Source organism: Lepidochelys kempii, chromosome 10, assembly GCF_965140285.1.
Source record: "Lepidochelys kempii isolate rLepKem1 chromosome 10, rLepKem1.hap1, whole genome shotgun sequence".
NCBI lineage: Eukaryota > Metazoa > Chordata > Testudines > Cheloniidae > Lepidochelys > Lepidochelys kempii.
The window spans coordinates 74,710,388-74,737,638 of NC_136389.1; positions in this window are offsets into that span (position 1 = coordinate 74,710,388).

Here is a 27,251-nt window from a genome sequence, read left to right on the forward strand (position 1 = left end):
TCTGCAGAGGCACATAGGTCTGTCTGTATAGATCAGAGACTGTAGGACTTGAGTGCAACTTTGCAGACCTCTTCATCTGGATAAACTTCGGATAAGCATCTGAATGTTGGGAGGCTTATTATGACAGTCCCCTAGCTTAACATCTCTTTTGAGAATCACACATCACTGACTTTAACCAGCAGCACTCCACACGCAAGCAAAACATAACCAATCACTTCAACCAGGGCCTGTCCACCTGAGGAAAGCAAGGTCAGAAACTAAAACTTTTAAAAACTGGTCTATACTACAGAGTTAGGTCGGCAGCTTCCGTTGACCTAACTCTGTAAGCATCTACACTAAAATGTAGCTTCCACTGAGGTAACTCACCCACCACACTGACTTAATAAGTCCACCTCCATGAGAGGCAGGGTGCTTACGTTGAGGTAGTTAAGTCGACGCAGTGTCAGTGTCGACGCTACATTGCTCACATCAACTGTTGCCTTGAGAAACCATCCCACAATGCCCTACACTGGCAGTAAGAGCTCCGGGTGAGGACACAAGGGGCATAATGTGGACATGTAAACATATTCAACTACTATGGCGGCTGTACGTCAACATAACTTAGGTCGACTTAATTCTGTAGTGTAGATTTGCCCTCCTTCAAGGAGCTGAGACGTATTGAATGCACTAAAGTTGCTGCCACCCTGCTCTGGGACAAAAATCCCAATAGTAGAAGGTGCAGCAAAGCCAAAAACCAACCAACCCAAACAAACAAACCAAAAAACGCTTATAACTTCTGCATCATGATCCCACAATGCCAATGTAAATACATGACAATAATAAAAGTCAGATTACACCAGGTGCACAAGGGGCAGAGGCGAGATTAGGTCTGTAATGGATCCTTATTTGAGCTAACTTTAGCTAACAAGTAGAGAATTTCCTTTACCTTACACCCCCACCCCACCCCGGCCCTTTCTTTATTCCCAGGCCTCTTCATGCAAAGCTCTATCTCACATTTACCTTCACACTCCAGGCACTGATCCCTGCTAGAATGGTGGCAAAGCTTCTAATGGAATGATTGCTCATGCAGAAAGTCTCACCGCTGATTTCTTTTGGAGTGGCACAGACCCCCACACAAACCACTGCTGTAGGGTTGCAAGGTGTCAGTTTTCCCAATTCAAACCCAAGACTCAAATTTAAAAAAAAAAAAAATCAGGAAAATGCCACTCAAAAGTAATTAATATTTTCTTCTTCCTTCTCACTCTCATGAGTGTTATTGGGCAGTATTTCTGCTACACAAATTAATAAGAAATAAAGTTCTTTGGAAAATCAGACATGTAGTGAAATAGTCACAGTACCTGTAGACTTGCCCATTTGCTTAGCATGGGGAGAATTTGTCAAAAGACCAGATTTATAAAAGAATTTCTGTGCCTAAAGTTTCAGATTTTCAAAAGCTCCTAACTTCCACTGGAAGGTATTAATGTGGTATTAAATAACACAGGTGAAAATCATCTGGTTTAAATATATGATTTTAACTTTACAATTTCACATTAAGATCGATGCTAAGGTCACTTGTGCATATGCGTAACTTTACTCACATAACGAACAGGAGTACTTGTGGCACCTTAGAGACTAATAAATTTATTTGAGCATAAGCTTTCGTGAGCTACAGCTCACTTCATCGGATGCATGAATGAAGTGAGCTGTAGCTCACGAAAGCTTATGCTCAAATAAATTGGTTAGTCTCTAAGGTGCCACAAGTACTCCTTTTCTTTTTGCGAATACAGACTAACACGGCTGTTACTCTGAAACCTTTACTCACATAAGCAGTCTCATTAAAGTATCCCTGGGGCTACTCACATGAGTATTATCATATACACGCAAGCCTTTGCGTGACGTGGGCGATCGGTATGTTAATTCTGCCTTTGCAGTATCTCCTTTCGAAGTTTAACACCTGGATTCTTTTTATAGAGACTTAATTCACTATTTTTTCTTCCCATCGGCTTCTATTTTTTTTTTCTTTTCAAATAATGTTTGGTAGAGTACTATAGCATTTCCCTCCATGCCTGGTTAATCTACTTTGAATGGCACAAGATGGTACATTTGTTAGCTCTTTTCAGACTGCTTACAGGCAAACAATCTAATGCAAAGTATTTCTATGGCTTTAGGTACCTTTAAAGGGATGGGCCTGTAAGCTAGTGCTGCTGTTTCTACCCCCATAAAGCTCTCTTCTTTTGTTCTATTCTTGAGACTGGTTAGTAGTACCCTTCAGACATTTTATTGATCTTTCTCCCCCTCTAGCTCATACATGCTAATTGTACTTCTGTAGCAAAACAATCTTATTATCATGTTAATTAGTGGGAGGGTTGTTGAGGTTTTCCAGTTCATTACCTGCTAATTTCAAGATAAATGAATCCACAGGTTACTAAGTAAATAAGGTCACCTATCAAGTACTTGTAAACGTGTTTGTAAACAAGGAGGGGAAGAGGGAGGGGAGAGAAAGGGGAAACAAGTTTGGCTTGGATGGTTGGAAGTGGCTTTGGATAAGGATTTGGCATCCCATGCTGGGTGACTCTGTTTCCCTTGAACTCATTTGTAATGGAAAGTGAATGTTTGCTGTCCACCTGGTTCCCCAGTGGGATATTTCCTCCCTGAAACTACTTTGTGTGCACTCAAAGAGCTCTTTGTGAGCAGATTACTCATTCTGCCCTTTGGGTTGATTGTTGTTGCCTTTTGCGGCCAGAGCCAGGAGCAAGGACATGTACTAGGCAATTGAGCACTGAAGGGAAGGGAGGGGCGGGGAGAGGGGGGGAACATGGCAGTGTGAATCACAATAACCTCCCTTGTACACTGCTTAGAGATTATTCATATTTCGTCTATACATTAGGCAGCGGCAGAAAGGAATTAAAGGAAGAGGAGAAATAAAGGGCCGGATCCTCAGCCGGTGTAAGTTGATATAGCTCCTTTGAAATCAATGGATTTACCCCAGGCCCACAATTTCAGTGGAAAAATAGTGCAGTGCCTCTATGGAAGATAACAAGGGCAAGCAAATAAAGTAGGAGGGGGTAACTGTATATCCCAGTTTGTAGGCATTGATAATGCCAACATCACCATGCAAAATTCACTGTGCAGCTTTTTTTCCTTTGGTCATGATCCTCATGGGATTAGGTTCAGCCCAAATCTTGAGACTGAATCACTTTAAAATCTCAAAGCAAAATGGAGTCAAAGACCTCCAACCATCACCTAATTTTGCACTATAAACTAAATCTGGGCAAATTGTTAGTGGAGAATAATTTACTGGACCTACATCACCTCCTTTTCTGCCGGCAGAATGTCTGCCAACATTGTTCCAGCTTTCTCCAGTTTGATCATTACTCAAAACTGTTCAAAAACCTTGTTAGTGAATTTCATTTACTCTGTAGCTGGACATTCAAAATGCAATATCCAAACTCCGCCCCCTGTGCGGCTGCCCAGCCCACATCAGTCACATGATATTGTTTCTTTTCTCAGATTGGATGAAAATATGGCAACTTTTATAATTGGATGATTAGAACACATACTCAGGAGAAGCAAATTTACATTTGCTTTCTGAAATCATTCATGCTAAAAATAATCACATGAATGTTTGCTGAAAAAATGTGAAAGAGGCACAAATACAGTGAAGTAAATTCATTAACTTCCTTTTTTTGCTCAATTCTGTTTAAAACCCTGCAAAATGTGGGACTTTACAGCTTTTCAAGCAAAACATTTCAAACTGTCTCAGTTTTGAGAGCACAGGTTAACTCCAAAGTTCTGTGACACACAGCAAGGCTTTTGATGAAATTATTACTGTGTTTGTCCTGACACCAGAAACAATGTGTTTAAGTTTCCAGGTTGTGATTTTTGTTGCATCACTTTTATTCCTTTGAGAGTCTGGAACTAACCAGATAAAGTATCCCTCATTCAACTTCAATGAAACTTTGTCAGAGTTCTACTGATTTCATTTTAACTGTGTGCCACACAGTGACAAAACAGAGATTGGGAAGAGTTTTTTTGGCTGGCTGTTTTATGGAGACTAGTATTTATTAAGACAACCTTGAAATTGTGCATCCTCTGTATTTGACTCCTCTTTTGGAACAACCTGTAAAATTTCTAACCATTTCTTGTATAAATACTGTAGAAGCATTAGCTCTTAGCAGTCCAACTGGCATCTGAAACACTGAATTCTCTCTTCTTGTTTTTTTTTAATTAAGATAATAAATTGGTCTTAAATTATCCCTGAAATCAGACCAGTGTTGATTACAATGGGTCTCATGCTGTGACAACTCAAGATGATGTTATTTTTATTCCTTTTCAACGAGATCTTAATCTCTCCCTGCGTGTAAACAAATTGTCACAGTAACCTTGTTCTTTAATCTCCCAGCTGAAGACCTTTAAAGCATTGGGAGATAACAGATCTAACTGAGATTTCATCAGCTTTCAGGCTTTTACAGATATGTCACATGCCTCTCCCACCACTACAGTCTTTAAATGTTGAAGGAGAGAAGTGCACATTACACTGGAAAGCCTGACTTAAATGTTTGAAAATAGTATCCCCCTAGGAACATGTGAATATGGGCTCAAACCCACAAAGCTACAGCTGAAGTTCATATGCAGACAGCAAGGAAAAGTGCCACCTCTTGCCATTGCTGAACTGTCCTCCTTTCTCTTGTGACCCTCTGTCTTACCTTTACGAAAAAAAGGACAAAGACATTTCAAGATCTGCGATCAGGGGGTAGCCGTGTCAGTCTGTAGCCACAAAAACAACAAGGAGTCCAGTGGCATCTTAAAGACTAACAGATTTATTTGGGCATAAGCTTTTGTGGGTAAAAAATCCACTTGCATCTGAAGAAGTGTTTTTTGTTTTTTTTAACCCATGAAAGCTTATGCCCAAGATCTGGGAGTCCAGCAAGGAGCATTATGGTCAGAAAGAAATGCCAGCTTGTGTTCCTTCTGCCTTCAATGGACATTTCACCACAAAGAAAAACATTCCAAGCTGCATTTAATGACAATAACAACAATAACAACAAGCATTTTTATCTTCAGAGCACTTTGCAAACACTAATTCATCCTTCCAAGCCTCTTGTGTGACTATCCAGATTTTACTGATGGGTAAACTGAGGCAGCAAGCCGTTAAGTGACTTGTGGCCACGTGGTAAGTCAATATCGGAATTGAGTTAGAAATCAGAGAGTGCCTGGCCTTCAGTCCTGAAGTCAGACCACTAAGCCACACCTCTACCCACTACATCCTTCTGAGAATCCCTTGAAGTAACAGCATCAACAAGTTATGTCCCTAAATTCTAATATCCCTCCTTTATCCCACCAGGCATCACTTAAACTCTTAGACTAAACATGCTACTTTAAAAAAATAGTAATGTCAATAATTTTTATGCCAGGTTACTTCACTGCATTCAGATGAAAATTTTTCATGTTTGAGGGCATGTAAGCATCATTATTTATAATGGGAGCACTGGGAATCCTCAATAGCACCCATACACCTGGTATGTATTTCCTTACAGGTGAACATTTGTCAGTAAACATATGGGTACATTTTCCAAGCACTGTATAGGAGCTGCTGAGTACACACACACACACACACCAATTATTTTCTATCATGGCCAGTTATTTGTCGATATAACAATGTTTACTGCCAAGTCAAAGATTTATAGTTCTTATGGTTTAAATCCTTTTGCTGAAAATTCAGCCAAAAATATTCTGAATCGGACACAAAATTGTCTGTGGGAAGAACATAAGTATCCGTGTCAGATTTTTCAATAATAGAATTCTATATTTGCTAATACTTTTGATTGGTTTTTGCATGTTTCCAGACAAATGTAAAAAGTACTTCCTGTTTTTTTCGGATTATCTGAAAACTGCAGCAGATTTAGGTTAACTGTGTAAATGTGCCAAAAATATTCTGCAAAATAAATGATAATAGAATAAAATTGTCACCACTTGGGGGCTATTTTGTGGCTTTTGTATGTTTGTTTTTTTTCCACAAAAGTTTAACAAAATGGCCATTTTTTTCAAATTGAAAGCATGCAGAATTCAGATGATGAATCCTGAATTTCAGATCTACCTTTCACTCAGGGTGGATGCAGTTTTTGTTCCAAAATGGACTTATTTATATTGGAAAAAAGGTACATGAACAAAGTGGAATCTGGCTCACTGTTCCTCACCTCTCAGTGCAAACATTCCACACACATAAAGCTCATATGATGCTAACAATATCTGATGATGAGCACTGGGCAATGGGCTTGAAAATGAATGATGTTAAATGCTAGTTCTAGTGTAAAAACGTTAACCACGATTGGTAACTCCTGCCTTCACCTTTTACAAATTGCAATGGGGTCGGCCATTGAGATTGATCCAGGAACGTACTTTTCATACACAAGGCGGATTTCCTTCTGTTTGTTTCCACATCATAAGCTGACTCCAGCACTAGTGAAGTACAATTACTTAGCATCACAACTCGCCATTTACAGGAGCAGAAAGGACAGAGAAGCGGCACTGCAAATTGCAAATCTACATGGATCCAGGGATTTGATCCTTCCTCCTCTTCCCTGCACTAATTTGGGGACAGCGTATCCCATTGCAGTCTTAGTGGAGACCCTGGCTAGCTTCCTTGGATGTGGCTTCAATATACTTCTCTATCTTAGGTATTTACATAGCCCCATTATCATAACATCTGAGCACATGACAATCTTTAATGTATTTATCCTTACAACACCCACATGAGCTAGGGAATTATCATCATCCCAATGATGTAGCCAAGAAACTGATGCACAGGAGACTTGCCCAAGGTCATATAAGAAGTCTATAGCAAAACAGGGATGCGAACCCGGGACTTCCACATCCTAGGCTAGTGCCCTAACCACTGAACAGCACTGCCTTACTGTGGGCGGAGCCCATAAAGAAATTATTATAACTGTAGGAAGGTTTTTAGAGCTAATGGGGACCTCAAATAAAATGCATTAGGTCCCTTTTAGCACTTCTTTGGGAGTGAATGTTGCTGTACCCTTCCAGTTTAGACCTTGGGGCTGAGGTTCAGTTCCACATTTTAACCCTCTTTGTAGCTCTGAGCTTAGCAAAGGCTGTCAAAATGCCAGAGTTCATACTAACCAGAACCTGTCTGACAACTTTTCTGAGAACCATCATGAATTTCCTACAGGAGTATCAGGATAATTTGTCAGCATAGCAGCCAGTAAAAAATGGCAAGAATGAATGGTTTGGGAGCTGCCTCAAATGACTATGTACATGGTATGGGCCCTGAGACCTGCTGCAGTGCTAAAACTGTATGATCGCTCCTTCACTAAGTCCTGGATAGGTTCTTAGACTTTTCTCCTTAGAAAACAATTTTTACTTAACCTTAGGTGCATTTCAAACCTTCTGGAATAGCAGAAAAGACCAGGGTCTCCATCCACCATTGTAAATTGACTTCCCAATAGCACTCCCAATGCAATTTTAGTATGCACTGTAGTCATAGCCATGTTGGTCCCAGGAGACATGGTGGGAGAGGTAACTTCTTTTATTGGAACAATTTCTGTTAGTGAGAGAGACAAGCTTTCAAGCCACACAGAGCTCTTCTTCAGGCCCGGGAGCTGCGTATGGCTCAAAAGCTTCTCTCTCTCCCCAACAGAAGTTGGTCCAATCAAAGATATTACCTCACCCACCTTGTGTCTCTAACACAACTTTAGAGCAGAATGTGTAGATGATTACTTAAGTGAATTTACACATGATGGCAAATAATTATGCTTAATAAGACTGAGAGAGCCTTAATGATTTCATTTTGGTGATTTAATTTATAAAAGCAACGCTTAATCATTTAATAGCATCATTAAGTAAACACCACAGGAAGTTTAGAAATAAAGAATCTTCTATATCTCATGAGAAATGAGTTTTCTTCTAACATTCGGCTTATGACAAAATAAAGTAGGAAGCCCACAGCTACTTAAGTAATTGCACTGGAAATACAAGCAATCCCAAAAGATTCTCCAGCACACAAACTGCTCACCGCATTGTGAAAGGAGCCTTTGAAGAGACAACACTGGCAATAAGAATGTGTGCCTGTTTCTGGGTTAAAACATGTGGTGTGAGCAACATGTGAATAAAAATGACTGCTTCACATGCAGTGAGTTTAAATAAGATCACATTATGTCATTATATTTGGAACAATAACAATGGAAGCATCCTCCACCAACACCACCACATTGTGTGTGTATGTGTTTGAGTTCCAGGGGGGGAAATCTCTGAAGACTGGATGAACTAAGAGTTTGTACTGGGGTAATGGAAAATATGACCTCATTAGCACTAGGTTTGTCATTTGCTCCATAACAAAAAGGTAAATTACAATGTATTAATGCCGTTAGTGTTGTTTTTAATGTGCGCTGGGATACAATAAAACTTTTTATTGGGGAAGTGTGATGGCATGTTTGCACTGTAATATTAGCACTAGTGTTCTGATAGGGCAGCCAATCATATTACCCTGTGGAACACACTTAGAATGATGTAGTAAAATTTGACTCTGATATAGTAAAATCTGTTTATGACAAAGGGGCTTTTTTTTTTCCACACAATTCTATCGCGCCGGGGGAAAGAGTGGAAGGGGCAGAAGGAAGGGAATTCTTTATAACCATGTCTAACTGTTTGTGGTGTCATTTCATTTAAAACTCTTAAGGACTGGGCTGGAATGAGGAAATAAACATGCCATGCCGTCCATTATCATTCTCCTGTATGCTCCTTTTCTCCTTAACTCAGCCAACGTGTTTGCTATCTTGCGCCCGTAAATTAGAATCCATATTTTGGTGAAGGAGTCTAAACAGGAGGATTGTAATTTACACATTTTTAACGGGCTTGTCGTGGCATTTTGCATGTTCAACGCAACTAATATAAAACAACCACATGAACATTCATTGCTGGGGGTAAGACAAATCCTGGCTTTATTGAATACTGTGCTTGCTAGTGTTGGCAGCTGGCTCTCTTCCTGTCCACGCACCTTTATTACATTCCCAACAACAGGTTTGTGGTGGTAATAAATGTGTGCAGGTGCACTCAGGACTGCTACTTTTGGGGTCATAATTGTGTCCTATTCTACTTTTTAAATGGACAAAGGATAAAAATCTCTGAAATGCATTTACATTGTTCCCCTCACCAGTTATGCTTGTCGGTGATTAGGTAATGACTACTAACAGTGGTTCTCCATTCTTTTGTATGACCATGCCACCTTCCCTGGATCAGACTTCAGCAGCACCAGCCATCGCTTGCTTAAGCACATTCAACTATTCACATCAGAACTTGCCAGTGGTTTGCTCCAAACTCGAGGGCCAGCTCTGGATTTTCTAGCAGTCCAACCCCTGAGCAGATTACACTGCTCACAGCTGAAAAGGGGTGGGTAGCAAGAGCATTCTGGGGCACAGCACTGAGGTTCATCTATGAAGAGTGAAAGTTATTCACAGGACCTGAATAACCAAGCCTGGTGGAAACCACTGACCTATGCTACCCTGATGGTTCACTTTGCTAGTCCAGCGTCATCACTTGAAAGCTGTTTTTTTTTTTTTGTATTATACTTTTCCATCAAAATGTTTTAATAATAAAGAAACATGAGAGGAGGCACATGAGAAAGTGTGCCATACATCAAACTGAAAAGTATTGCATAAACTATGATAAACACAGGATAAACCATACTTTGTTTTCTACAAGACACAGCATTTTCCTGATGGCTTTGTCTGGAGTAACTCTGAGCTGGCAACTAAAGAACTTTATTTCATTAAGCAAATATACAGCTCTGTCAATGTAATGGTGCTCATGAAATGAGGAATAACACGCAGTCACAGTCCTGGAAAGATCACAGTCTAACATGGACAAGACAATGCTCAGGACAGACAAAACAAAAGACAATCGGTCCGGGAGGATGTTGAGAGATTCTGGGTGAGCAAACCAATGTAGACAGAATTTATGGAAGAAACAACTAATTTGACACTGACTAGTAGACCCCCCATGATCATGGAGGGATAGCTCAGTGGTTTGAGCATTAGCCTGCCAAACCCAGGGTTGTGAGTTCAATCCTTAAGGGGGCCATTTAGGGCTGGTGGGGCAAAAATTGCGGATTGTTCCTGCTTTCAGCAGGGGGTTGGACTAGACGACCTCCTGAGGTCCCTTCCAACCCTGATATTCTGTGAATATGTACAAACAGGCTTATCTATACCATATTGTCTATATAATATATCATGGGCCCTGGGCAGCCTTTTTGTTCTTTGTACAGTACCTTGTACAACAGAGCCCTGATCCCTAACTGGGATCTTTAGGTACTTCTGCAATACAAATAATAGTTAATAAGTGGATTTGAAAGAGAGCGAGAGAGAAAGCACTTGCTGGATAAGAAGTAGGACAGAATATGGGGCAGAACCAGAGAAAGCCAAACAGGGGGCACTCAGAAGAGAGGATACGGAGGCACACGGGGAGCAAAAATGGGGGGACAGTGGTTGTGTAGATTCCTTGCTCATTTCCTTGCCATTGGAGCTTGCCTTGGAAATGCAGGAGGAGAAGAGGTAAAAGTTATTTTGACTTACAAAAGTGAAGAAAGGGCATTAGGAAGACCTGAGAACCAATAAAGCTCTTTAAATCCTTCCTACTTGTAATGCACAGAGCAAAGCTTACAGGAAAGCTGAAGCGAAGGAAATTACAAATGGTAATGCTATTATTTGGCATATAGTTGCCAAAGGCATTCAATATAAAGATTTTACAGAGGTGTCAACTGATATATAGCAAACACACAAACAGTCTCCAGTGCTTTAACATATGCAAGGAGAGCTGAGGCAAAATATTAAGCATATGAATTATATATTCTTGCAATGCAAGGCTAAGAAAATACTTGCTGTGCACCATAGTTAAAATGAGTAATAAATACCAGGGTTAATATGGACAATGGCTTGTTGTGGAAGGTTCCTCTAAGCGCCCCTCTTCCAAGTTTGGTTTTCAAACTGTTTTCTGCTGGGTTGGATAATGAAGTGATTAGCCTGTTCTTTTCTGAGGCTGTTACATATTTAAAACAGGTTCCACCGCTGCCTCGTTTTAAAAATCAGAACCTGTTTTGGGTGTCAGAAATCTGAAACATGAACGTCAATAGCTTTCCCCTGCCAAGATAAGAGCTTGCTGCCGAGGCCAAACATATGTCTGTCTTTCCTCCCTCGAGGATGCTTCTAGATAAAGAAGAGGTGGGACAGTACCTGTGAGGCTTTAAATGACTCCAACACATATGGGCCTTTTGTAAACTTCCCTTTGCTCTCTGTTTGCAGAGGTGGCTGGAGGATTTGTCCTCCAAATTATTGCCATCTGAGTTTAAACTGGCCTGATTATTAATTGGCTGATTATTGGCTCAGTAGGAAAGTTTGCTCAACCTCTAAGGAGGATGACCCTCAAAGTAAATGGGCTGATTCGCCAAAGGGAGAGGTGTTCAGTTTTACTGAGTTGAGGAAGGATCTTGCCCTTTGCAGGAGACAGCAAGATTTAAACAATAACCTGCAATGTGTTTACCTGTGACCAGTACAAGCAGAATTCAGGTAAGGAAAATGATGACAATGCAACTGCAAAGTGTTTCGGTGTTCTCAAAGAAAACCCCTCTTATTCAGCCAGGGAAATCAGTATACCTCTTTGCTCACTAGCCCAGGCTAATTCTTTGCCACCTCAGATGTTATCACTGACTAGGTTTTAGTGATCTCTGTGATATGTCATGTAAGCTAAGGCCTGCCTGCTCTTATAACAAGGTGGGGGTAAGGTCTGTTCAAACCCAGCTGTGAATGAACAGACACGTCTCTTGCAGTCCTGTCTGATTGCTCAACTCACTGCAGCTGCCTCAAGCCCCATGCTGCCCTTGGCTGGCTTCCCTAGCAAGCTGTAAGAAAGAGATAGACTTTCTGCTTGTGGAAAGACCTTCTGGAGGAACTGTAACCAAAGATTTCCCTTGTTTGTGTGTATGGTGTTAATTTGATGTTATAGACACACAAAGGAAGAGTGACTGAAGACACAATCGGCTCTGTCTCAACTGGCTGCCCTTTTGGTAAAGCAGTGTTTCCTCCTTCCTATCAATGATCTAACGCCTGTCTATAAAACAAATCAAATAGGTGGGATACCTGGGTTATCTTCAATGCAGTACTTGAGGGGTTTGATTTAGTTTAGGCATACTGCTACTGTCTTGCCTCTTCCAGCAGTCCCAGCCCTCTTGCAAGAGTAAGAATTGCAGAGCCAAACTCTACTTTCTACCACACAGTCAAGCAATGTAGTTTAAAAAAAAATCCACTTCTTTATGCTCTTTCGGGAGCAATTGTTGATAAAATGTCAGGTCATATCCTCTTACATTTAGAGAGCTCCATCCATTCCACTAAAGTACAAAGCCCCTTATGAACTAGTGGCTCAGATGTGTCTTGAAGGCATAGCCTTTTGTTGGAGACATAGTGGAGGTCTATTACCACAGCAGAAGTTCCAGGAAGCATATTTGATGTAAATAGACACAGCGTCTCCTGCTGCCTATAGGAAATGCAGCCATGGTGACAGGAAATGTTCCCGATTTACCATGCCCAGTTCTGTTGGTTAATGAGAATGGAGCAGCACCATACAAGTCAGCTCTCTATCTCCAGCTCCTTTGTAGGGACCAGTGATGCGAATTAGAAGGAGTCCTTATTCTCAGGGGAGCACAAGGACTGAGAGGCAGTATGGTCTAAAGGGTAGAGCACTGGACTGGGACTCCGATCTGGATCCTATTCCTGGCTCTGCTACTAGCCTGCTAGAGGACCTTGGACTATTTCAGGCCAGGCTGACAAAAAGATCTGGGTGTCTTACCTACCACTTTAGCCACCCTTGATATCCTCAAAACCCCTGATCAGCTGCTGCCTAAACCTGCAGGTGCCTATGTTTTTACCCTAAAAGTCCCTAGGTTCTATATTTGGTGTGTGCACAGCTGCCCAAGTCCTGACCGCCCCCAGCAGGTCAGCACCTACCTCACACCTAAGACTCCACCAAATCCTCAAACTAGGCATTGGCCCACTTGTCTTACCTGTGGGGCCCAATCCAACAGGTGTGCTGGCTTTTGTGGGATCTCATTCTTTGGTGCCTATCTCTCCCCATATATTGCATAGGAAGCCTTGGTGCCTAGTTCACGGTTTGTGGATCCCATGTGGTAGCTAAGAACCTAAAGTTAGGCACTGCAGCACTGAGCATTGCAATGTCTAAATCCCTGGGAGGATTTAGCCTTTCACTGCTTTGAGCCTCAGTTTCCCCATCTGTAAAATGGGGATAATGGTACTGCCCTCCTGTGTAAAATGTGCTGAGATCTACTGCTAAAAAGTACTGCATATGAGTTGAGTATTATTATGAATGCATCTGTGCCTGACAGTTGCATGGGGGCACGAAGAAGAAGGGATTCTTGTGTCCCATCCCCATTTATGCGTTCATACAGGTGCCAAGTGCAATCTCGCCTTTTATAGAGAGGAAACATTTCACTCATCACTAAATGCAGCCACTTTTAGGCTGGAAATACCACAAACTACACTATGGACCAAGTTAGGATGAAAAGACAGACAGAAAACTGCACATCCACCTATGTGGGGCACTTTGAATAGGCAGAATATAGTAACTTACGTGGAATTTGGCCAGAACACCAAGACTAATGGGTAAAATTTTCAAAAGAACCAAGTGACTCAGGAGCACAAGTCTTGGGATTTAGCTGCCTAAGGGGCCAGGGTTGTGTATGGTATATAGGTACGTAACGATGTAGATAGGTACTTGGTGGGATTTTCAAAAGATCCTATGCAGCTAGCTCCTATTGAAATCAATGGAACCTATCTGCATTTTTATGTGCCTAAATACCTTTGAAAAATTGATCCTAAGCAGTTAAGTCACTTTTAAAAATGAGACTTAGGCTCATAAGTCATGGAGGCACTTTTGAAAACTTTACCCAACATCCCTAAATCTTCTGAAAGGCCCCATGAAATCGATAATGACTGCAGGAGCTTGGAACCTTGGTTTTATCTTTCAGCATCCAAATTCCTCTTCACGTGCTGGGGCACTGATGGCAAAAGGGTGGCAGCAGCAGTGAAACTAACGTAATCAGGGCAAGCAGCCTAAGCTAGCTCAAAGCTGAGCAGAATGTTACCCCCAGATTTTTCCAGTCTGTTTGCAGGAGCCGTGCGTGCATGTTATTGCAGCCTTGCTCTCGAGTGCTTGATTCCTTGAGCTTTTGCAACGTTTCCATTTTGCCTTGGAATCTTTAGAAAGCAAAAGTCGCAGCTGCATCACAGAACTCTGGGGCTGTGTCTCATTGTATCAATGCCTGATAGTCTCTCTCAGGGTCTGTCTACACTGCAATTTAATGTCCATGGCTGGCCCAGGCCAGCTGACTCGGGCTCATGGGCTCTGTCTAAGGGGCTCTTTAATTGCGGTATAGACATTTGGGCTCAGGCTGCAGTCCAAGCTCTGGGAACTCACCTCACAGGGTCCTAGAGCTCAGGCTCCAGTCCAAGCTCAAACATCTACCCCACAATTAAACAGCTCCTTAGTCTGAGTTCTGTGAGCCTGAGTCAGCTGGCAAAGGCCAGCTGCAAGTTTTTAATGGCAGGGTGACTGCTATTAACTATGAGTGACTGAAGGTAAGATTATGGCAAGCAAGTCTTGGATTCTGTGACTTTCAGAAACCTCCAAGACACTTTATGCTTCAGCCCCAAAGCACAGGCAGGGGCCCCAAGGTACCAGAACCATCAGATGCGGGTGCTGGACCCCCCCACACACACACTCTTGCAGTGGGGCTCGGGCTCTCATCCCTGCCCTGCTCAGGCTTCAGTCATCCCCCCATCAGACCCCACCCCCCATTATTTTTAGTAAAAGTCACAGACAGGTCACAGGCTTCTGTGAATTTTTGTTTATTGACTGCGATCTGTCCGAGACTTTTACTAAAAAGAACTGTGACAAAATCTTAACCTTGCCCATAGTAAAACAGCAACCAGCAAACTGCAGCACTCAACATCTCTGCAAATTGACAAACAAGGCTCTCTCCCTCCTAGTTGTCCCTTAGACTCATGATGAGCTCAAAATAGCCCATTAGTTGCATGATAAAGAGAGGTTTCAGAGTAACAGCCGTGTTAATCTGTATTCGCAAAAAGAAAAGGAGGACTTGTGGCACCTTAGAGACTAACCAATTTATTTGAGCATAAGCTTTCGTGAGCTACAGCTCACTTCATGAAGTGAAGCTTACGCTTACGAAAGCTTATGCTCAAATAAATTGGTTAGTCTCTAAGGTGCCACAAGTCCTCCGTTTCTTTTTATGATAAAGAGAGAGAGAGAACCTGCACTGCTGTCTTTGAGCCAACCAGACACCAAAATCTCCAACTGCTGAAACCATGGGGGGGGGACCCCAACAGAGCCACTAAGAGGATGGGTTCACAGACAATAGCTCTGTGGTTGTTATCCTGTTCTCAGCCCAAGGCTTGAGGGTTGCATCAAAAAGACTGTGAGAAGAAGGGACCTCCAGGACCACTATGTATCCTTGTGTGTATGTGTGTTTGGATTGTCTCAGAGCAGCAGCATGGCCACATCCCCACACCACTGTCAAAGGGTTTTATTTCCCCACCACCACGCTAGAAAATTAATGTTATCAAGATAACAAAAATAAATAAATGGGGGGGTCATAAATATAAAGGGAAGGGTAAACCCCTTTGAAATCCCTCCTGGCCAGGGGAAAGCTCCTCTCACCTGTAAAGGGTTAAGAAGCTAAAGGTAACCTCGCTGGCACCTGACCAAAATGACCAATGAGGAGACAAGATACTTTCAAAAGCTGGGAGGAGGGAGAGAAACAAAGGGTCTGTGTGTCTGTCTATATGCTGGTCTTTACCGGGGATAGACCAGGAATGGAGTCTTAGAACTTTTAGTAAGTAATCTAGCTAGGTATGTGTTAGATTATGATTTCTTTAAATGGCTGAGAAAAGAATTGTGCTGAATAGAATAACTATTTCTGTCTGTGTATCCTTTTTGTAACTTAAGGTTTTGCCTAGAGGGGTTCTCTATGTTTTTGAATCTAATTACCCTGTAAGATATCTACCATCCTGATTTTACAGGGGGGATTTCTTTATTTCTATTTACTTCTATTTTTATTAAAAGTCTTCTTGTAAGAAAACTGAATGCTTTTTCATTGTTCTCAGATCCAAGGGTTTGGGTCTGTGGTCACCTATGCAAATTGGTGAGGCTTTTTATCCAACATTTCCCAGGAAAGGGGGGGTGCAAGTGTTGGGAGGATTGTTCATTGTTCTTAAGATCCAAGGGTCTGGGTCTGTAGTCACCTAGGCAAATTGGTGAGGCTTTTTACCAAACCTTGTCCAGGAAGTGGGGTGCAAGGTTTTGGGAAGTATTTTGGGGGGAAGGATGCGTCCAAACAGCTCTTCCCCAGTAACCAGTATTAGTTTGGTGGTGGTAGCGGCCAGTCCAAGGACAACGGGTGGAATATTTTGTACCTTGGGGAAGTTTTGAACTAAGCTGGTAAAGATAAGCTTAGGAGGTTTTTCATGCAGGTCCCCACATCTGTACCCTAGAGTTCAGAGTGGGGGAGGAACCTTGACAGGGGGGCACTTGAAAATGAATGACACTGACCTTCTTTGTAAAGCCCTCTGAGATCTGCTGATGAAAAGCACTATATAAGCGCCTGATATTATTATTTCATTTAATTTAAATAGACAGCCAAATTAATTTTCTAAACTTTAGAAGAATTATGTCTGAGATTTTCCTAAGGGAGTTAGACACCCAAGTCTCATGGAAAGTCAGTGGGAACTGCCTTACGCCTCCGAAAATCCCAAACTATGCTAAGATGATGATGTGACACCTAGAATTTCTGAGCAGGTCAAGGCCTTACTGAGCTAATTGCTGTACATACCTATACAGCTTACAATGTGAGTTTAAGACAAGGCATTAGAAGTAAATGAAACAAACAAATGGGTGGAGAAGGGAAGGGAGGAATCGGTTGAGGCAACAGTAAGACAAATTTGTTTTTTCACAGTGTGCACTATTCCCTCTCACTACTGTTTATAACAATAACCCCTTATGAAGCTTGAAGCTGGAATGTAACTTATTTATGTATTTTTTGCCCCACCATGGCTACACACTCATTGATTGTTTACTTGTTCATCTACACTACTGGGCTATGTTTGATTTTGTAGGGTTTCTCATTATCATGATCAGTAGGCAGTTTCCAATGGTGACTTCATTGTTAGGGACAAATTTCTAAGTGCCTTCAACTTGCCCTCCATTTGTGTACGATTACACGATTACATGCAAATCACTTCCATGTGCAAATCTGTGGCGATAGTCCTCATCCTTGAACTTGGGATTTCCATCCAAAAAATGAGAGGCCTCAAAATTAGGCAGACAAATTATGTCATTTACTCTACGCTATTGCTGTGTTTATACTTGGCATTTGGTTCCCCCCTTAACATTCCCTATTGTTGCTAGACAAAAAGGATGGCCTGGAATGTAAGGCACTGAACTGGGACCTTGGAGAGTTAGATTCAATTTTTAGCTATTCCACGGGCTTCCTGTACACCAGTTCCCCATCTGTAAATTGAACCAAGGACAAAAGCCTGGTTTCCCAGCCCCACGATCGTCCTTTACATGTGTAATGCTGCATGGTTGCATACAGATGCCACACTCGGAAAGCGTAATTATTAGAACTGTGTGTGCATTTTCTGTGGCAGTGACGACTCTTCTCATCTCAGCCCAACGACATAGTGAATCTGGAAAAAAAGAACCTAACCTCCAACAAGCTAAAGATGGAGAAATCATGAAGCGACAGACCTTGAATCCAGCAAGGGACTTAAGCGTGCTTTCAAAGGGGCAATTCATATGTTTAAAGTTAAGCATGGGCAAAAGTGCTTTGTTGGATCAGTGGACACAGATGCCTCTCTGCCATTTTTGAAGTTTCTGAAACATCACCCGGACCAGTGTCAAAGGGACATGTTATTGCTGCAGTTATTTCTGCTTCAGTTGTTACGATGTCCAGTGTCATATGGGAACTGTCCAGCAATACACGACTTCCTAAAAAAGATGTGCTTTTGATGGTGAATGTCATCTTCTCAAACCCAATGGCACTAATAAGAATCCCCAGTGACCCATGCTCATTTCCCCCTTTCCTCTTTTTCCACTTATCAAACCAGAAAGCACAATTTTCAGTACAATAGTTGCATCAGAGTAGGATTGGATCCTAGCTCTGGAAGGTGACTGGAACAAAGAAAACTAGAACTCAATGAAAATAAAAGAGCTTAACATCTGAGGGTATTTCCTTTCTGTTTTATGAAACTAGATCTATTTAATGGAAAACCTAGGAAATACTATAGTTTCTTGGGTAAAAAATAGATCAGGAGTTTTTGTTTGTTTATTTGGTTTTGGACCATATGTTTTCTCCTGATGGTTTGAATGAAACTGACATGCTGCATTTTTCTAGTCATGAAGGCCATTCATAAAGCTACTACTTTGAGAACCTCAGAGGAAAGGAATTGTATATGTGCAATGTGCTTATGAAAGGTGGATACATGTAGTTACCCTCACTCTATAAATCTGGAATCTGAGACACAGAGACGTTAAAGGCCTTGCCCAAGGTTGCATAGTAAACCAGTGACAGAGGAAAGAACAGAACAAGGTGTGCTGTATCCCAGTCCTGTGCTCTAGCCAACATGCCCTTATGCCTTTCACATTGTTCATCATCACAAGCCTAGCATTGTTTAGTCCATAAAATAAAATGGCCAAAGATTCTGGTGCCTTCATACATCAAGCATTTATAATGTTGTTGTTTTACACTGTCTGTAATGCTACTGCAATAACAACTCACCATGCTAAAGTTATAGGTCCTGGTCTCATGGCAAGATTGATCCCTGGTAGACAGGCACACAATTTTAACCTAAGTAGATTTTGCCACATTTTCATACAATTAATACACCAAAGAACTTTGCCTAAAATATTGCAAGCACTCAAAAAACAAATCAGGGTGGTTAAAATAAGTCCTATGTAATGCCATTAATTTTCCCATATGGAGTTAATGGGGTCTGGTAGGGTGCCAAAGCCCAACATAGAGAAAGCAAAAGGGGAGGGGGTGGATAAAGGGAGGAGTTGTTGGGTTCAGCCAGATAGACCTTGAAGTGCAACAGCTGTGCCTTGTCTTTGAGGAGAGGATCAAGTAGAGAATATGAGATAGGCAAACGTTGGCTTAAACTTTCTTCCCTCTTTGATTGTCCTTGGACATCTGCCTCATCTCCTGTCAAGAATGTTTGGCAGCTGTGAGCTCAGAATAACACGGCTGCTCAGCCAGGCCACTATCCGAGTCTTCTAATACTTTAAGCCAACTAGTCTCTGCTGTATGCCTCGACTGATACAGAACTATGCTAATGCTTTGAGCTAACTAGCCTTTCGAACAGCCCATGAAATACACAGAAGTAGAGTCTGTGGTTTATTTTCCTCACGTGCTAATTGGCTTTAATTGTTGGCCAATTGGATTTCAAGTTTAGAAAAGAATATCCCAAACAAAAGGAAAAGCGTTAACTTAAGACCGTGGGAGAGACAGACCATTCTGTTCAGTTTTCAATGCAGTAGACTTTATGCGGATGCATAAGTCTCAGGGCTATGGGTGTCCTAGAAAGATTTCTCAAGCATAACCAATGTGGTGTCCTGTAAAACATATATTTCCATATAGGCTGAATGTCATTAAAGTTGAGCTGTTTGCTGGATTATAAATGGCCGTCTCTTGGAACCCCTCAGATCAGATCAGAAGTAAGAACGTGGGCAGTTTTGAACACTGATGGCTCAGCTAATTCAGACAATGCTCTTTTCTTTACTTTTAAGGGAATATAGTACTTGTGAAAAAGTGCCTGATGAGGAGAGCTAGGGTCTTCTTTTTATCCTCACAGCAGGCACAGCATTAGACAATAAAAATAGAGGGGGTCTGCCATGTAACACCTCAACCCTTGCTCATGGGAGACCTGCCCTCTTGAAATATGAGTAGCTTGCTTAGTCCATGAACCTGATATCTCATTATGGGATTGAGTCGTCTCTCACACTACTTTTATCATAACTCTAACTCCATTGACTTTAACTGGGTAACGCTGGTGTAAATGGGAGGAGAATCAGCCCTTGCAAATTTACATATGCAGTTAATCTAAAGGATTTGTATGCAATCGCTAATGTATTTTCTTCACAACACACCCCCACGCCCCATTGGTAGGGACGTGCTTTAGCCCCATTTTACAGATGGCACAGAGAAATTAGGGGCTTTTCAAAGGTAGGAGATTTTCAAAGGTAGATTAACAGGAGTTTGGTACCCAACCCTGCTTAGTTGCTTTTGAAAATCCCATTAGTTACTTCTTTGCTTCTTTAGGCCTGAATATACCTCTGAAAGTATGCTCCTAAGTGATTTGCTTAAGGTTGCCCAGGAAGCCTATCAAAACTGGGAACTGCAGACAAGTCTCCCAAATCCCAGGCTAGCACTCCTACCCCTGGCCCATCCTTTGTGTCAGGTCCATTAGGATCCATCAAGTCTCCAGATAAAAGGTATTATGTATCAATCATTATCGTTAAAAAAAACACCTAGAAACAGAAAAAGTTTGCACCAGTTTCACTAAAGACACTGCAAAAGTCTACTGGTTGGTCGTGAACTTTTCTGGCCTCTATGCAAGGAATAAATCAACCAGTTCTGTCTTTAAAATCATACATTTCATACCACAAGCTATTCCCCAAACTAAACCCAGTTCCATTAAAAACGACTTCCTCCCACTCACACACGCCCCACTGTGCAAAAAATAAAAGCAAGGAAGCTGAGTGTGAGAAAAGAGTTTTTTCAAAGCTATGAAGCATCCCTGTATTAATAAGGTCTCAGCCCATCCCCTTTACATGATTTTTCAAACCAGGTCAGAAAGCATTATTCTGCACGACATCTGGCTGATAGATATTCACAAAGCTTAGCTCACTCACTCTATCATTTAGACACTTTTCACAAGCAATAAACACATTATTTCTGGACTCTTCAAGCCACTAGTTCCTATGTGCCGTTCTCAGTGTTCTGAAGCAGTAAAAAAAAATCTTCTGAAGAGGTAAATAAGATCATGGTTGACACTTGAATGCTATTTAAGGGACTGTTCCTGCAAACACTCCACACACAAAAATCCCATGTGAGTCTCTGAGAGTTCAGAGTATGGAGGGCTTGCTCTATGAGGGCTTAAATTCCAGATAACAAAGGCCCAGTTCCTCTCCTCCTGTTCCAGAAACTTTGCATCACTCAGGCTGTGTAAAATGATGGACTCTGGCCCTAACTAGCCAGCTGAGAATTCCCTCAGCATGGGGGAGCTCTTAACTACTGGAAAGTGGTGTAGCTGGTGCCTAGTGCCAATCTTCCTGCATATCATGGTGTTATAGGTAATGGTGGGTATATGCTGGTAATGGGCAGGATGGAGCATATCAGCACTATGCCGATTCACAAGTAGTTTATGATCCAAAAAAGACGATAGCCAGTTGGCTTAAACAGAGCAGCCCCTAAGCATCTCTGTCTAACCCAAATGGTTTGAGATTAATGCAAATGCACCATGAGAATCAGGGGACCATAACTTACTCCCTGGTGGTCCTCACGTTGCCTGTGCCACGTGTGTCACTGCTGAGGAGAGAATCTGAGCTAAAATGTATTTTGGGGGTTGTATTCATTCACATACAAGCCTTTAGAAACTCCTACAGCTTTTCCTGGTTTGTGTTTGGCTTCTAGAGCAACAGGTAAAACACCTGGTTCATATACGTATCTTACTACTGTAGTATAGCATTTATTGGAGAAGATTCAAAGCAAGGAATGTCCCATGTCATGTGAACCCTTAGAACCACACTCAAGCAGGGTCCATTTTAAGGTTATGAAATCTCCAGCAAAGGCTTTATCTCACATTCAGGGGAATTTGCACTTACTCATTCCAGATGGGATTAGAGCTGGGAAGGCCAAAATAGGCCTAGAAAAATTGTTCTTCTGGTAGTTCCAGCTGTGACAAGAAGTGGAAGTGCCATAAATCATCTCCCAGCAGCTGCAGAGGTTCAGATAATTTGGATAAACTCAGACACCTGGATGCTTTATTAAAATTATACCTGAAATCAGACCATTTTGAGACTGACTCCTCATAAAAACCTTTCAATAACAATTAGGAATGTCTTAATTCCCCCTTCTTCCCCTGTCATTACACCTTGACAAAGTCAAGGAACAGGGCAGTTGGGGGGGGTCCCAAATGCCCCCATTCTCTGGTATTTAATTGATCCTTTAAGAGAGTGGTATCATGGCTCCTTTCCTTATCAGAGCAATATCTTCTCCTCACATACAAAGGTGCAGAAAATAACTTACCTGCAGAAATGTATGGCTCCAATGAGTCTTCTGATCTGTTGCACTGACCCTGTGAGAGGATCTGAAGCTGTGTAGACCTATCTGACTGATCAGTAGACTCACAAAGGCTAAAATTCTATGGAATTAACATGTGGGGGCCAGGACCCATGGATTTTAGGCCAGCCACACTCAAGTTTCTAGCTCCATGCTCTTCATGTGCACGGTAGGAACAGCTGTTATGGGCTTTTGGCTGCCTCACTGGGATTCATCCCTTTTCTGATGAGGTGCACAAAGCATTCCCAGTAAGTTACTGGTGCCTGAAGCCTGCTTTGACCAATGTAATGTAAATCTGGCATCAGTGAGAACAAACTGTATGAGTAGAGTATTTCCTAACTTTTTTTCTTCTCTGTTAAGCCATATCCCCTTCCTTCAAGTGCAGCTCAACATTCATGGTGTGAGCAGCTGGCAGCTAGAAAGTGGAGGACAGGAAATATGTACCTACAATATTTATGCTGCCTGCTCCATTTTGCCTGGGGGTTGCCCCGATTTTGCTCCTTTGTGTCATGCACTGCAAGGGATCATAGAGCAATCACTGAAGAAAGCTAGATACTAGATTCCATCATGAGCCAGTCACCTCTTCTCCAGGTATTGTCAGGAGGTTTCACAGAAGGAGATATATTAGTTATCCCCTCCCCAACAGCAATTGAGCATGCTGCCTTTTAATACTCCTAGGCCACAGAGAAACTGTAGGGGGTTGCCAGTTACCAGCCCCTGCTAACGAGCAAGCCTTGACCCTTAGCAACAAACTGCACCTTCACTACAAACATTTCATACTGTAGCTTATCTTCCCATCAGGTCTTTGCTTTGCTCCCTTTGGAAAGGCGATGTCCTTCCAGGTGGATCATTTTCTTGTTGAAGACTGACGCCGGCAACAGCAATCTTGAAAGGCTCCTGGTATCTGCTTTTTTACTGTTCACAATACAAGAAAAGACAAGACCACCCAGAGATTCACTTGAAGAAATATTACACCAGGCAGTGGGCCTGCACGCCAGAAATTGGCCCAAAGAGCACACTGACAACAACTCATCCAGCTTAGAAAACACCAGAGGATTAATAACTTGGATAGTGTACCGGATAAAATTAAATCAGAAAAGAAGCCAAATCCAAGCCGCACCAGGATTCTGGCTTTGCAAACTTTTATCATCATAACCCAATAAATCCTTTTCATACATGATTCATTGTTACCTCATCCTTCTTATAAGGCATGTGGTGGAAACTTTGTAACATTTTCCTTTCTTATTGCTCTCTTTTGTAAAATCATTCCTCCTTCTATCTTACTGCCATTTGCCATGGGGTTTCATTTCTGACTGAGACACTCAGGAAATGTTAACACCGATGTCAGATTGCTATATATTTTGTGAGTATCTTAGACCTTTTCTTATCGCAAAAGACAGTTTTTAGAACTGGTTGAAACATAGGGATTTTCTTTTCTGAGGAAAATTTAAATTAAAATGGCTGGGGGGGGGGAGGGAGGATGATGTTTTTGTCCTAATTTTCCATGGAAATTTTTATGCAGAAATTCAAATACTGAATACTTTCATCCAAAACTTGAAGGTTTTTGATTTTAGGGAATTTTTTTTGACAAAAAATCAAAGTTTTCTACAGAAAGTAGACATATTTAAAAAAAAAAAATCAGTCATTCAAAAAACTAATTTTCCACTGAAAAAGTTTCAGCTGAAAATTATGGGCCAGCCCTATGAATTTTCACAAATAAATAATTGCCTTTCTGCTTATGAATTCCGTCCCGGTGAAGCACTTCACTCATATTTCAAATTACTTAAATCCATGTGTAGGCACTAGAGTTAGGTTGAGGGGAGCTGCCTTATGTTGACCTAAATCTGTAGGCATCTATGCTAAAATATAACTCCATGAAAGGTGTAGCGCTTAAGTCAATGTAGTTAGGTGAACTCAGTGTCCGTGGAGACACAGTGTTGCTTACATCGACTGTTGCTGCCTTTCAGAAACCATCCCACAATGCCTCACACTGGCAGTTAAATTGGTGCAAGCACTCCTGGTGAGGACATGCACCACTGACACAGGAAGCATAGTGTGGACATGTAAAACCAATTCAATTACTGCAGTGGCTATAACTTAGGTTGACTTAATGTTGTAGTGTAGACTTGTAAAAGTGGCTTGACTTCAGAAGTCCTGAGCCTGTACAGCTCATTGGAGACCTTATGATGCAATGATATGTATGAAGAAAAACAATGCCCCCTTAATAAGTCACGGATTGTTATTGTAACAGTTCAAGGCAACTACACCTGTATTCCCCCACTCATGGTCCACCAAAGCCACCCACTCTAGGCTCCCAGATCCTTAGCCAGCACCTCTCTTGGTCAGAGACATGCATCTCTCTCCCTCCTGACTGGGGGTTTTCCAGGCTGCACAGTTCCCTGCCTATACTTTGATATTCCCTAACAAACCAGACTGACCAAATAGGCCAGAGTCTGTGTTTTACTTTCTCTCCAGAGTCCGTGAATAGCACAATGGTCCACAGTGATAAGTTACCACACAGCTCTTTATAAGTAAGCACATTTATTGTTAAGATGAAAGCATTATAGGGAAAACATATTAAAACAATAAAAGAACCTACACACACACACACAGAGTAAAAAGCTTACCAGAGGTTACCCCACCTCCAACCTCGAGCTCTGGTAGATGTCAGTCCTTCAAAACCCACAAACGGTTTCCTCCATGGATACAAGTCCATAACTGTCAGATTCAGAAGCAGAACCAAGACTGGGCAGATCATCGTGTTTCTTTATACAGCTTAGTCCTTTGACCTTGGCCTTTGGTAACAGGTAATCAACAGATAAGGGCCCATTCCTCAGGGTATAGCTTTGGAAGGCTGGAGTTTGTTTAACCAGAGATGGGGAATTTGTATTCACCTCCCCCTACACATTCCCCAGGAAAACCACTTAACACTTTTTGTTCCAAAAGTCCATTCTTATTTGGCACATTATTCAATATAGTGCCTTGTAACCCCAGGTCTCACATCTCTCACCTCTCCCTCTCAAGAGGTTACACAGAATCCTGGCCAAAAGTAATAAATAAACCAATCATTTAATACAATAGTTGCCACTGATATTTTAGCTTAATCCAATAAGGTCTCCCAAGGATATTGCAGGAAATTGTCATATCCGTACAATTATCTAATCTATCTAATTAATCTATCTAAGTAAGGGTTTTATACTGCCACCCATGAAAGTAGTATCTGAGCACCTTCCAGGTAAAATCAATAGCAATAATAAAGACTTAGACTGTAAGCTGCTTGGGGCAGGGACTATTTCTGCCTATGTTTGCGTGGAGTCATGGTCCACCATTAGGGCTCCAAGGCACTCTGGTAATACAGAAATTAAATAATAAAGTCCCTAGTTGACTTCATTGAGTCTCTGGCACTTCTCCATTTGGGGGATCCAAACTCTGATTGGGGTAGGGTGATGAGGAGTGGATCTCAAAAGACTAGCCCCAATCTTTACAGTCTGCCTGGAGTAAGGGGCAACATGTAGCTGCAGTATCCCAGGTACAAAGCAGAGAACAAATTATGATTTATAAAGGAACAATACCCCCTCGCGTGCTTCCTCTGGTCTGACACTTTTATAGGAAGCATTTTACTTCCCATTGTGCACCTGGTCAGTAACTCTGGTCAGCGAGTAGCTGAGTGAAGCTAGGGATCCTGCACCTCTCCACATCCACTTATTCACTAACAGTGATAGAATCATAGAAACATAGAACTGGAAGGGACCTTGAGAGGTCATCGAGTCCAGGCCCCTCAAGGCAGAACTAAGTATTATCTAGACCATCCCTAACAGGTGTTTGTCCAACCCGCTCTTAAAAATCCCCAATGATGGAGATTCCACAACCTCCCTAAGCAATTTATTCCAGTGCTTAACCACCCTGACAGTTCAGAAGTTTTTCCTAATGTCCAATGTCCTAATGTCTCTGATGGGAAGAGGTATGAGATAAATAGCCCCTGGTCTCCCACCCCCCATGGCTGGAGTCACTATCTGAGCAGGGTGTAGCAGAAGAATAAAGAGATCCTCTCTTCTCTCACTTTGCTGAATAGCTGAGTGAGACCATTGACAATCTAGCTCCAAATGGTCAACATTCAGATTTAATCTGGATAAGGCACCCAAGAGTTTGTGTTTGTCCAAATGAACCAAACCTCTCATGGGGGAACAGTCATTAGATTTATAGAAGCCAAAGGCAGCATGTGGACTTTACAGGTAGTGCTTCACTCTTCCTGCAGACTCAGGGCTGCACTGGTTCATGTTTGCAACTGCAAGGGATATCTCTATCTTTGCAACTGCAAGAGATAGAAACAATATTTTGTTTTTTTTTAACAAAAGCTTAAATTCTGTAGAAACTAATATGAGGCTTTGAGAGACGTGTTAGTGCAGCGAATAACTTCAAAAATAGCTCAGTTCAGCCCCTGATATTTATTCTGTGAAAAAATTGCCCTCCATTCCAAGGAAAACACTGAATATCACTCTCTTCTCTTTTCGCCTGCTTGGAGGATTTGTATAAGTTGTCTCTATTGTGATGCATAAGATGAATTTAGGAGGGTATCAAAATTTCACCTGCCTTCTTCACTCTAAGGACTCAAGCCTCTGTTCAGCAAGGAGTGATGGCACATGCTTAGCTCTGACACACGAGCAGCCCTATTGACTTCCATGGTACTCCTTATGTGCTTAAAGTTGAGCATGTGCTGAACCACCTTGTTGAATTCAGCCCTTGCACCAGGAGAGAGCCATTGATCTCGGTATTGTTAAAAATAAAATCCCCTTCTTTTGGCAGATGTTAGTTTTTGCTCTATTGTGTTTTCTCTGTT